Genomic DNA, 11382 nt, shown 5'->3' with positions numbered 1-11382 from the left:
AGAAGAATGACCGTTGCTGAAACTCCCAAGGAATCTATATCTTCAAAAAGATACAAGAAATAGAGGGCAAAAAGGCCAGTTTCAGATGATGAAGAAGCAGCAGCTAAGGAAGGAGATCAGGAATCTCTGATCTCACAAGAAAAGGAATCTGCTAAAGTCACTACTTCTCCATCAACTCCATCTCATAAAGCTGTTACTGAAAAGGCCAACACACCATCTGTGTCTCCTGTTCAAAAGTCTGTATCTCCTGTTAATATAGGCACAAGTGCTGATATAAATATCCAGACCTTGGTTGTGCCTGAAGTCATTTGCTTAGAAGCTCCAACAACAACTAATCCATCAACAACACCTGTTTCTGATGCTGCTCAAACTCCAGAATTATCTACTACACCTTCTCTGCATCTAGATGCTGATGATCAGAATATAGATGAGCATCAGGATATGGCTGTTGATCAGAACTTGGAACCAGATCAGCAATTAGAGGATGGTGAAGCCTCCATTGCTACTCACACTGTTGTTTTATCAGAAGATACTGATTCTGTAAGTTCTGATGCTGCAAATGTTGGAGATACTGGTGATGCTGCTCCCAATGCAGATGCTGATGAAGCAGGTCCTTCAGGACATGCCCCTCAACAAACTGTTCTTAAATCTGAACTTGTTAAGAAGTTTGTTACTAGAGAAGCACCAGTGCCTTGGAGTGAAACTCCTGCAGGACATGAGTGGACTAAGGAATGGAACTCAGTTTCCTGTGTTCCATCTGCAAAGCATCTGGCTGAGCACTTGACAATAGCTGATGAAATGTTAAATTCTGATGATTTCAAAACCCAGCTTAGAGTCACTGCATTGAGTACTAAACATCTACAAGGTCTCCATTCAACTACTCATGCAGAGCTACACAATATTCGGGAAAAATTCATCAAACAGGACCAAATTCAGAAAATTGACAAGAAAAAGTTCTTCCAACCTACCTTTGACAGGATTACTTATATTGAGAAGACTCAAGAGAAATAACAAGCTCAGATTGATGATATTCTGCAAAATCAAGCTTCTCAGCAATCTCAACTTACTGAAATCCAAGCCTCAGTGGAATTGCTTGTCTCTCTTCTACTACCTGCTGATGCCAAAAAGGGGGAGAAAGTAATTAAGTCCAAATGCAAGACTGACAAGACACTGAAAGGGAAGGATGATGAAAAGGATGATCAAGAAAACTCTGGAATGGGTAGAGGTCATAGTCAAGGTAGAGGTTTCTCATCAAGAAAAGCTGAAATCACAAGTCACAGGACAAGTTCTGATACTGGAAAAAGAATTAGTTCTGCTACTGGTAAAAGGATAAGTTCTTATGAACTTTTAGATCTTGATGAAGAAATGTCAAGACAGTTATTTCTTCAGGAAAATCCAGGAATGGACTTGGAGAGTTTAATGGAAGAAGAAGCCAGACTTAAATCAGAAAAAGTCACATCTAAATCTGAAGCTTCTGGTAAAAGACACTTCCAAAACTCAAAGGCATTGTGATAAAAGAAAGGACAAATACTGAAGCAACATTGGTTAAATCACAATCGCAGATAGATCCAAGATCCAAAGGTAAAGAAAAGGTTGGTGAACCTATCAAGGTTTATGTGCCTCCTGAGAATGAAGAAATCACTGATGAAAAGGATGATCTTGCTCTGACTTCAAGAAAAGTTCTTAAAACAACCTCTGACATGGCTCAAGTTGTTCAGAGTCAAGAGACAGTAAGTTCTGATATTCCAAAGAAGCAAGTAACCTCTGACATAGCTCAAGTTAACTTGATATCAGAAGATAGACCAAAGACACTCCTACCAGGATTCATTAAAGCAAAACAGACTCAACCTTTGAAGACTACTGCAAGTGGTTTTGAAGCAAGAGTAGTTACTGGAAAGGAAGCAAGAGATAAAACTGGATTGGGAAGTGCTGATGAAAGAAGAATACAGAACACTACCAATGATCCAACTTCCTTGAGTGAACCAGGTATTGGAGCAACTCCTGAGAGATTGAATCAACTGGAATCTGTACAAATGGTTTACCATACCTACTTGAAAGAACACATCTTGTTGTACTTCATGACAGATGGTAGGGTTTATCATATAAGGCAAAATGCCATTCCATTGAAGTATTTTGAAGAATTGGAGCATGTACTATTCTTACTTCAAGTGGATGACAGATTGACAGGATGTGTTGCAAACTATTTGAAGGATCAGATTCAGAGACAGAAAAGGCTTTATTTTGTTAAGTCTGACATCACATATGTTCCAAAGTACAAAGATCACAAGGGTGATATAGTTGAAATGAAGCCCAATACTGCTAAGATTATAACTACCTTTCTGGGTTACAGGGCTGTGGAATTCAATCTTGAGTATGATAAAGCTTATTTGATCAGACTGGATCAGGATATAAGAAAAGCAAAGATTAATGATCTCAGGGCTGCAATCTTTCAAATTGGTGAAGATAATGCAGAGCTTAAAGATGCTAAAAGGAGGATGATTGATGAACTTAGATATGCTGAGAGATGTTTGTTGAAGAACTATCTCAGAACAACTCCTGACATCAGAGAGATCAGAAGATGAAGCCAAGTCAAGATCTACAACTGATTAAATTCTGATATTTGTACAGACTGAAGCTGTTATCAGAAGTTAAATATTGGTAAAGCTTTAAGGACTGTACGTTGTAGTTATCTAGTATAATTCTCATGCATTTGTACTTAATATTTTTGACATCATCAAATATCAGTTAAACTTGTATATTATGCTAATTTACAAGTTGGGGGAAATTGTTAGATATATTTGATAATGTCATGGTTAATATGATTTATGTTTAGTTTTCAGATCTTACTTAAACAGGATAAAACAGTACTTACTGGAAGTCAGGACTTAAGGATATCAGTATTTATATTATCAGGAGATAATCATCAGAAGATGGATATCATAACTTAAGTGCTGAAGGATGTTCAGATAAGGACAGTAGCTGATTAAAGGAAAGAAGATCGAGATAAACATAAGAAGAGATATGCATGAAGAAGGAATTCTATGAAAAATAGAATACTTGGAAGAAAAGATATCTGATTGATATATTTTAGGAAGCAGAATTATATTCCATATCAATTAGCGATTATCTTGTAACTGTGTAGTATATAAACACAGACATAGGGTTTACACTATAAGTGTTATCATATTCGAGAAGATTATTCATTGTAACCCTAGCAGCTCTCGTGATATTTGTTCATCACCGAGAGGTAACAGTTCCATACTGTAACAGAGTTTATTGTTTCAATAAAGTTTGTTTTCTATTACTTGAGATATTAAAGTTCGATTTGATTGTACTTTACACTGTATTCACCCCCTCTACAGTGTATGTGACCTAACATATAATGGCTTGAATTGATGTCTTGAAATCGAGTATTTTGTGTATTTGATGCGTTTTTCTAGTGTTTTTACATTTCAGGGTATAACTTGCTTAGGTAGGGAGAATTCATCAAAATAAGCCTAGGGAAGTGCTTGGGATCAGTTGCGGGGAGTTGTGCGAAGAAATCAGCAAAATCAGAAGTAAAAATATTATTTTTCCAGAAAGGTTGTAGGCGCCCGCCTGGAAGGAGCATGAGACCGCCTGCTAGGAGGCGCCCGCGTGGAGATTGGAGGCGGCCGCCTGGGTGCGGGAATTTTAATTTTGAATTTATAATTCGAGTTCTATTGGGCTTCTCCCGTCGCTGTTTCTTGTGGACTCTTATATAAACATAATTGAGAGATGTTTTCACAACAAGCAAGGAACAAGTAACAAGGAGAGAAGATCAAGAAGACCGTTTTAGCACGCAACAACAAAGAAGAGGAAACATACGTTTATCTTGTGATTCTTTTAATTCGTTGTAAGAGTGGATGCTAGTTTCCTTTACTCTTTGAACCTTAATACTCTTGTGACGTACTCTGTTTTTATTAAGTATTTTTATTAGTTTATATTGTTGTGTTTATATCATGTTTTCATATGAACCCATGGTGACGATGAGTTCTATCATGGGCTAATCGTGATCATGGGGTCGTAGCGGATTTACTATGGATTTCTTTAGTTAATTGTTTAATACCTTGATATGTGGTGATTGTATGATATCTAGCGTAGGTTGTGCTTATTCGTCTTATGTGCGTCGCAAACATATAAGATAGCGTGTTAATCTCTTGTGAAGCGACATTGAATCTTGAGATTTAGAACTTGCCATGCTAGCGTAAGTTCATGTATTGTATGCATGATTAGTGAGTAACTCTAATCGTTTTACTTGCCCCGTGTAATCATAATGAATAACTTACGCTTAAATCGTTATGTTGTCAAATTCTGTAGACATATAGGGTCTCAACATAATTGATGCATATTCAACTTCTATCTTAATTGTGGATGCTTGGTATAATGGTATTCGTACAACAAAAGTTGGCGTTTATTAGTTTCGTGTTGTTCGATTAATATCATCACCATTACATGCTAAGGGTAATGACAATAACTATTGAATGAAGTAGTAATGAAGTTATGATCTCATGTGTGTTTAATATTGATAATTTAAGTGTTTAATTCTCGTAGTTAATATTAGTTAATATTAGTTAAATCAACCTTAATTGTTATTGTCTTGACATTGAAGAGTAATCATACATTGGTGAGTAAGTGTTAATTAAATATAATTAATCAGAGCCTGTGGGAACGAACTAGAAATCATTCTATATTACTTGCGAACGCGTATATTTGCGTGAATTATTAGTGCATGCTTTGTGCCTAACAAGTTTTTGGTGCCGCTGTCGGGGACTCAGTGTTAATTTGTTTAGTTTGTGTACTTGCCATCAGTGGTCATTAGGATTCATTGATTAAGACTTGTTACTTACTACTTCCGGTGGTGTTTCAGGTACTCTAGCGAGCGTTTATGCGAACACGTTCTCGCACCCGCAAGAGAAATCTAGATACACTACGCCATAAGTGGGCTACTGTAATGCAAGTGTTACACGGAGTGTTACATTAGCTAAGAAATTTTTGTCCTATTGTAACACCTCTCAATTAGTGTTACAATAGTTAGAAAGCCAGTGTTGCAGCCAAACGACGGTGTTGCACGACATGTAACACCAGCACCTAGTGTTACATTAGGTATTTTTTAATTTTAAAAATATAAATATGAAAATAATATCATAAATTAGTATTAATATTTTATTCTGATTTAATATTTAATGAAAAATATAATAATATAATACAATTATTTATTTATTATATATAAATACTTAAGAATATTTTAGTTTTAAATATCATACATGATAGTTTTAATAGTTAAAGAGATAATTTGTATAAAAAATTAAAATTCTATATATTATTGTGAAATATTGGGCTGTAATTTCCCCTAAAAATGAAAATTCACTTAAAAGTATTTTGTTGGCAGCCGATCTCTTCAGTCTGTATCGATGCGCTCTCTCTGTCTCTCTCAACCAAAAAAGTACGAATTAAGGAACAAGTCGAATACTTGGTATTTCAAGACTTCAAAATTCCTTGATTTCCCCTGGATTATATGGCTCCGATTTAAAGGAAAATACTAATTTTTAGTTGATTTTGCAGATAATCTTGACTAAAAAAATGGGGTTCTTAGTGAATTGGTAAGTATATATGTTTATTTTGATTTTTGTTCTAATTAATTGCTGGCTTTGGTTTGACTAATTGGAGGTTATGTCTTGCAGGAGGTTAGGGCTACAAATTTGGGGGTTCTCCATTTTTCACAAAGTACAACAGCCCTCTTTTACACTATGTGTGTAAGTGTAGGTTTAGGTATGATAAAAACTTGGTTGGTTATGCAATTAAAGGTAATTCAGTCCTCCGATTTATACTTGACTGTGAGCTAATTCAAGGCCTGGAGGAAGAAGCAAAAGTAATCCCCCTCTCTCTCTCTCGCTCTCCCTCCCTCTCCCTCTCTATCCTGCCTCTCTCGATATCTCTCTCTCCCCCTCCCCTCCTCTCTCTACTATTAATTGATTTACATTACTGATTTTAAACATCAATGTTTGCTGGTTTTATGAATATTTATAATTATTTGTCAAAATAGTGATATGGATCGAACTTATAAGTTACTGTTACTTTTGATTCTTTAATGGCTAGTTCCTTTTTTTGTATTTGAAATGATAGTGGCTCTGATTTTTAATTATATATACACTGAATTATTGTCCTTCAGTGTTTTACAGAAATGTAATGTTTGCCGAATTATTAACATGTATAATAAGTATGTTAGTTTGGCATGTTTTACACGTAATTGGTTGGTTTCATTTGTGTAGATTTGATGGTTGAATTAAAGGTTGGTTTTTTTATGTTAGGTATGAGTTGGGAAGACAACCTGCTAACACCAAGTTGTCCAGCAATAAGACTGTTAGGAGAGTGCGTGTTCGAGGTGGAAATGTCAAGTGACGTGCCTTGAGGCTGGACACTGGAAACTACTCTTGGGGTAGTTACTGTTACCATTTTTAGATGTTTTAAGTTCTGCTGATAATTCTTAATCTTGATTTAATATTGCACATGAAGTGAAACATGCGTTGTTGTTGAAGTATGATGATCTATGTCTGCTACTTTACAGTTGATATTATATCGGCTATCGATTTTGATAAATCTGGTCAGAATTTTGTTTAGAAATTGGCTTGTTTAGAATTTTGTAACATCCTTTCATTTTTTTTGTGCATTTAAAGTAGCTATTAAATGAGTTTGCATCAGATCTAAGATTTCTCAGACCCCTTTCTAGTAGCAACAGTGTTGTGTTCTTCTCCATATATAGATTTTTTGTATTACATGATGACCATTTGTAACTGGAATTTCAGTGCACAGTCACCAATACTAGTTAAAAGCGGTTGGGTTCCACGTAGTTGGAGAGACAAGTCTTCTAAGCATACTACAGATGATGAACAACCTTTAACTATAGAATCACCTAGTGGTGGAGAGGGCAGAAGTTCTCGGTGGTGGTTCCAGTTGTGTAGGCCTGATGTTGTTCAAGTTGCGTTTACTTTTAACCTCTCCTTCTATATCATGGTGTGTTTGTTAGTTTAGTCTTGGGATTTTGATTATGTATCTTGCAAATCATCACATGTGTTCCAGAGCGGATACCAAAGTTCCAGTTGTTTTATAAAGATGTGTAAGAGGTGGGTTCTGTTTTTCTCCTGATGAAATTATGTAATTATTTAATGTGAATCTTTTTTTGTATAATATGTATGGTACAATTCTTCAGTTATGCAATTGAAGTTAAATTTCTATAGAAATTTTGGCTTAGCTGGCTCTGTTTCTTATGCTGGTTTAATTTATAATTGTGTGCAATTGTGATTTCTGTTGTTGGCTTAACATTTATGCCTTGGACCATTTCCCGGGCTCCACCAAATTACATTGTATCTGTGCATGTAGCTCCCCATAATTAACTAGATAAACACTTAATTTACAAAATTTAAGAGGAACCTACTGTTCTAGTGTGAAGCAGTGACTGCATATGATCACTTATTTGAATGAATGAGCACTGGTACACCCTTTGAATGACTATTGTGCTAAATTTTTATGCATCATACATTCATTTGCTGACCAAATTAAGGAGTCCTCTTGTTTGTTTGCTTACAAATTTGCTACCTGTTGTCAAATTTTGTTCCAGACATAAACATGCATCGAAGGAGAAATTTATGTATAATGAACTTACCAAGATGGGATACTATCAGTAAGGAACCACAACTACCTAATGAACTAATATCTATTAAAATGAATACTAACTAGTATCTATATAACTACTTTTCGCTATTCTTTATCACTGTGTACTCCCATACTGTTATTACATTTTTACTAATGAATTTTGTGTTTCCCCTTTGTTGATTAGGAATTGAATCGTTCTCAAAGTTAAGGAGATTCGATATACTTTGAACAACAGGGACAAGTTCCAGAAATTTATGTTATCCAGTACATATCGAGCTCAGTTAACTGGGAATCTGGGAATGTTTTACTAGTGCAGAAAGTAACGCTTGTTGTATCATGGGACAATCACCTTCGCGTGACCTTACTGTTTCCTCAAAAAAGGTATGTAAAAGAAGATGATAGTCTTTTCCATTTAGAGAAACCTTTCCTGGTTTCTTCTCTGTCTTTTGTTCTTGTCATTTTTTCATCTGATTTGCAGAAGGCAACTAAATGTGAATTTCACCATATCCTCATATACAAAATAAAGTCCCAGGTGATAAAAGCTGGACCATTTTAAGAATATACCTGTTACTTAACTGGGAAGGAGATAAAACAAGTAAATTGTGTATTCTGATCTTTTGCTACATTCACAAATAAGTCTAAGTCATAGAATGTATTATCGCTGCAGCGTACTTATTCATATACTATAGGTCTTGCAATGGTTTTTAAGTTTTGAGAATTTTTCCATCGTAGCATGGATTTAGACATTGAATTTGATTGAACCTCATATGTTCTCTCAACTTACTGCTAAGAGAGTCATTATTTTTTTTGACTGGGGCTATCTGGCCGACCATGATGTTAAGTTCCTAGAGACCCTGAAAGATAGGTTGGAGGAAGGACTTGCCAAGTAGGTAGCCTCTTCCAAATTAAATAAGTTTTGTGTGTGATTCTTACTTGTTTTTCTTTTAGTATATTTTAATGTAATTCGCGTAGCTAGCATCTATTGTAAAATCCTCATTTCCCCTGTCCAAGTCCAAAATGCATTTTGTATTAATTCTTATGCAATTTGGTGTGACTTGTGTATAGGAGCAAGGAATGGTGAATGAGGGAGAACAAGTAGCTGTCTACTGGTTATTTTGTATTCAGATCAGGAAAGTGTAGAAGGGCAAAAAGTGCTTCCCAAACTTGACGAGTAGTTTTTTCCTATCCAAGGATAGCTTGGATTTTATGTTGTAGTTGTTGGAGTTAGAGATGAGACTCTTATGTAGTGGTATGGTTTGGAGATTGAGACTGTTATTTAATAGTTTGGTTTGAAAAATTGAGACTCATGTATGCAAATTTGATATTTTATTAATTATATATGGGATTGTTACATTTGACTATTCTAGTGTAATATATGTTTACATATAGTGTTATATTACACATGGTAGTGTTGCTTAATTACAAAAAATTGGTGTTACAATAGATAAAACATACTGTTACAATAGGTTGTGGGACCCAACCTTGTGGATCCCACTTATACAATCTTGATCAAGCTATTGTATCACTCATTTTGTGTTACATTTGGGCCTTTTAGTGTTACAGTAGGTGTCTATTGTAACGTTTTCCTCTTTGTTATAATAGATTAATGAAGTGTTATATTAGGGTGTCTATTGTAATGCTCGTATACGTAACACCCCCTGGTGTTACAATAGACCTATTGTAACGCTTTTGGGGCCTATTGTAACACCATTTAGGCATTACAATAGCCCACTTATGGCGTGGTGATACAACTGAGGAGACAGATTCAACTCTTGACTTTCCGGAGAAGATATTTTTGGAAGATTCGGATACAGAGAGTGAGAAGAAAGAACCGATAATCATGGGTGATCGTATAGTTCCAGCAGATCCAGCTCTTATGGACTTTTCTCGGCCTAAAATTGATGACATTCAGTCAAGCATCATTCATTCGGCTATTCAGGCCAATACTTTCGAAATCAAGCCGGGCACTATTCAGATGGTGCAGAATTCCGTTTCTTTCGGAGGTGCTGCGACTGAAGATCCCAACACGCATATCAGGAATTTTGTCGAGATCTGCAGTACTTTCAAATATAATGGTGTTACTGATGAGGCTATCAAGCTTAGGCTTTTCCCATTCTCTCTGAGGGATAAAGCTAAGGATTGGTTACATTCTTTACCAGCTGGGTCCATCACTACTTGCGAAGATCTTGCGCAAAAGTTTCTGGTGAAGTTCTATCCAATGGCCAAGACTACAGCTATGAGGAGTGCTCTTACTCAGTTTGCGCAGCAACCAACAGAATCTATGTGCGAAACTTGGGAGCGTTACAAGGAGAGGTTGAGAAAGTGTCCACATCATGGTATGCCTGACTGGATGGTGATCACGGGTTTTGTAACGCCCTCCAAACCCGGGGTATAAGTCTGGGGGTTACGAGCTAATCACCAAACCTGTACAAGCTTATTAATAAATAATAAAGAAATGAAACTAAACCCCTTTAACACTAACCAAGACTTTTTTAGGTTAAAGTATGAAAACAAGAACCACTAACTACTTTTATTACAAACCAACATTCAAAATCTCATAAACTCTCCTCATTACAAACCATTGTCTAATTCATTTTAAACTAAGTTCAGCTTTTATTCAAACACACACACTATCTATCAACACTCCACCTGCTCGGGCAACTTAAAACTTTCTTCCTGGATTGGGATCAACATCTTGGGTATGAGAGGATCTCGAGGCTTGACCCGCTTCTTTACCACTCGTGTCCTGATGAGTTTCATATTCCTTCTTAACTGAAAATAATAAGGTGAATAACAACAAAAGGGGTGAGCCAAAATTTTGCTCAATAAATCTACAAAATATAAACAGTGTTAAAGCAATATAAATGAATCCGTAACCCAGGTATATCTACAAAGATATAACCTCTCGAGAATAGAAAGAAGGCCATTACTGGCGAATACAACCGAACTAAACTGGACTCAAGTTCGCAGCTATACCCTGCTGATTAGCCAGGATACAGTGCAGATCTATATCTCACCATATAGATCCCGTTGGGCACCCAGGCACTACAGCCCATCTCAAGGATCCGGTTATGTCCCGGTCCTAAGGATTAAGTAAACTTAATCCCAAAAGTAATATTATCCAGTCCCTGGAATAGCAACCGGAACAATCAGTATGCTTTGATATATTCTAATCACCAGAATATATCAATAATTGTGAGTAACAATTGGAATACGAATAATGAATTCAAATGAGAAGAATAAATCAAGAAGTGAAATGAAATATGAACAAGAGAATTAAAAGAGTGCAATTGTAATAAGAATCTGAAGAGAATATCACTATTCTGGAAAATAGAATAGAGGAGAAACTTGCCTTCTGCGTGACTTACTGCAATTAACTCACTTTCGTCTATCACCTACTCGACCTGCCTTGCTGGCTTAACTTCTGTTAGCAAAATAGACTGATTAAGTCATTTTGTACTTCAGTTGCATCTTGAATTGACTTCATTTCGTTCCTATTATCTACCCATACGCTTATGACCGACTCGAATATTACATATAAGCAAGTAAGACTCGATTAACCACATAATACATATAAGCACATAAGCACATAATCATTTTTATAGTTAAAATAATTTTTAGAATCAAAATTGACTCGCTGATTGCTCCGTTGATCACCTTCTACTTCATTTCCCATTTTTCCGGAATTTTTCGGACTCGTCTCGGCACACA

At 35.9% G+C, this 11382-nt stretch overlaps 1 long non-coding RNA gene across 3 annotated transcripts; it reads left to right on the top strand.

The window, feature by feature from the left end:
• Positions 1–5372: 5372 nt before the first annotated feature.
• On the top strand, positions 5373–9024 carry LOC141707983 (uncharacterized). 3 transcript variants are annotated; one of them, XR_012569249.1, is made up of 8 exons: positions 5373–5494; positions 5584–5621; positions 5703–5890; positions 6330–6457; positions 6825–7142; positions 7637–7699; positions 7856–8052; positions 8737–9024. It is a non-coding gene; the product is annotated as an uncharacterized LOC141707983 (long non-coding RNA). The 3 variants fall into 3 exon arrangements; XR_012569248.1 differs by lacking the exon at positions 7637–7699; XR_012569250.1 differs by lacking the exon at positions 7637–7699 and having other exon boundaries at positions 5386–5464.
• Positions 9025–11382: the final 2358 nt, after the last annotated feature.

This window comes from Apium graveolens, chromosome 2 (assembly GCF_009905375.1).
Source record: "Apium graveolens cultivar Ventura chromosome 2, ASM990537v1, whole genome shotgun sequence".
Classification (NCBI taxonomy): Eukaryota; Viridiplantae; Streptophyta; class Magnoliopsida; order Apiales; family Apiaceae; genus Apium; species Apium graveolens.
The sequence above is the reverse complement of the archived record's forward strand: the minus strand, read 5'-3'. Positions and strand labels throughout refer to the sequence as shown.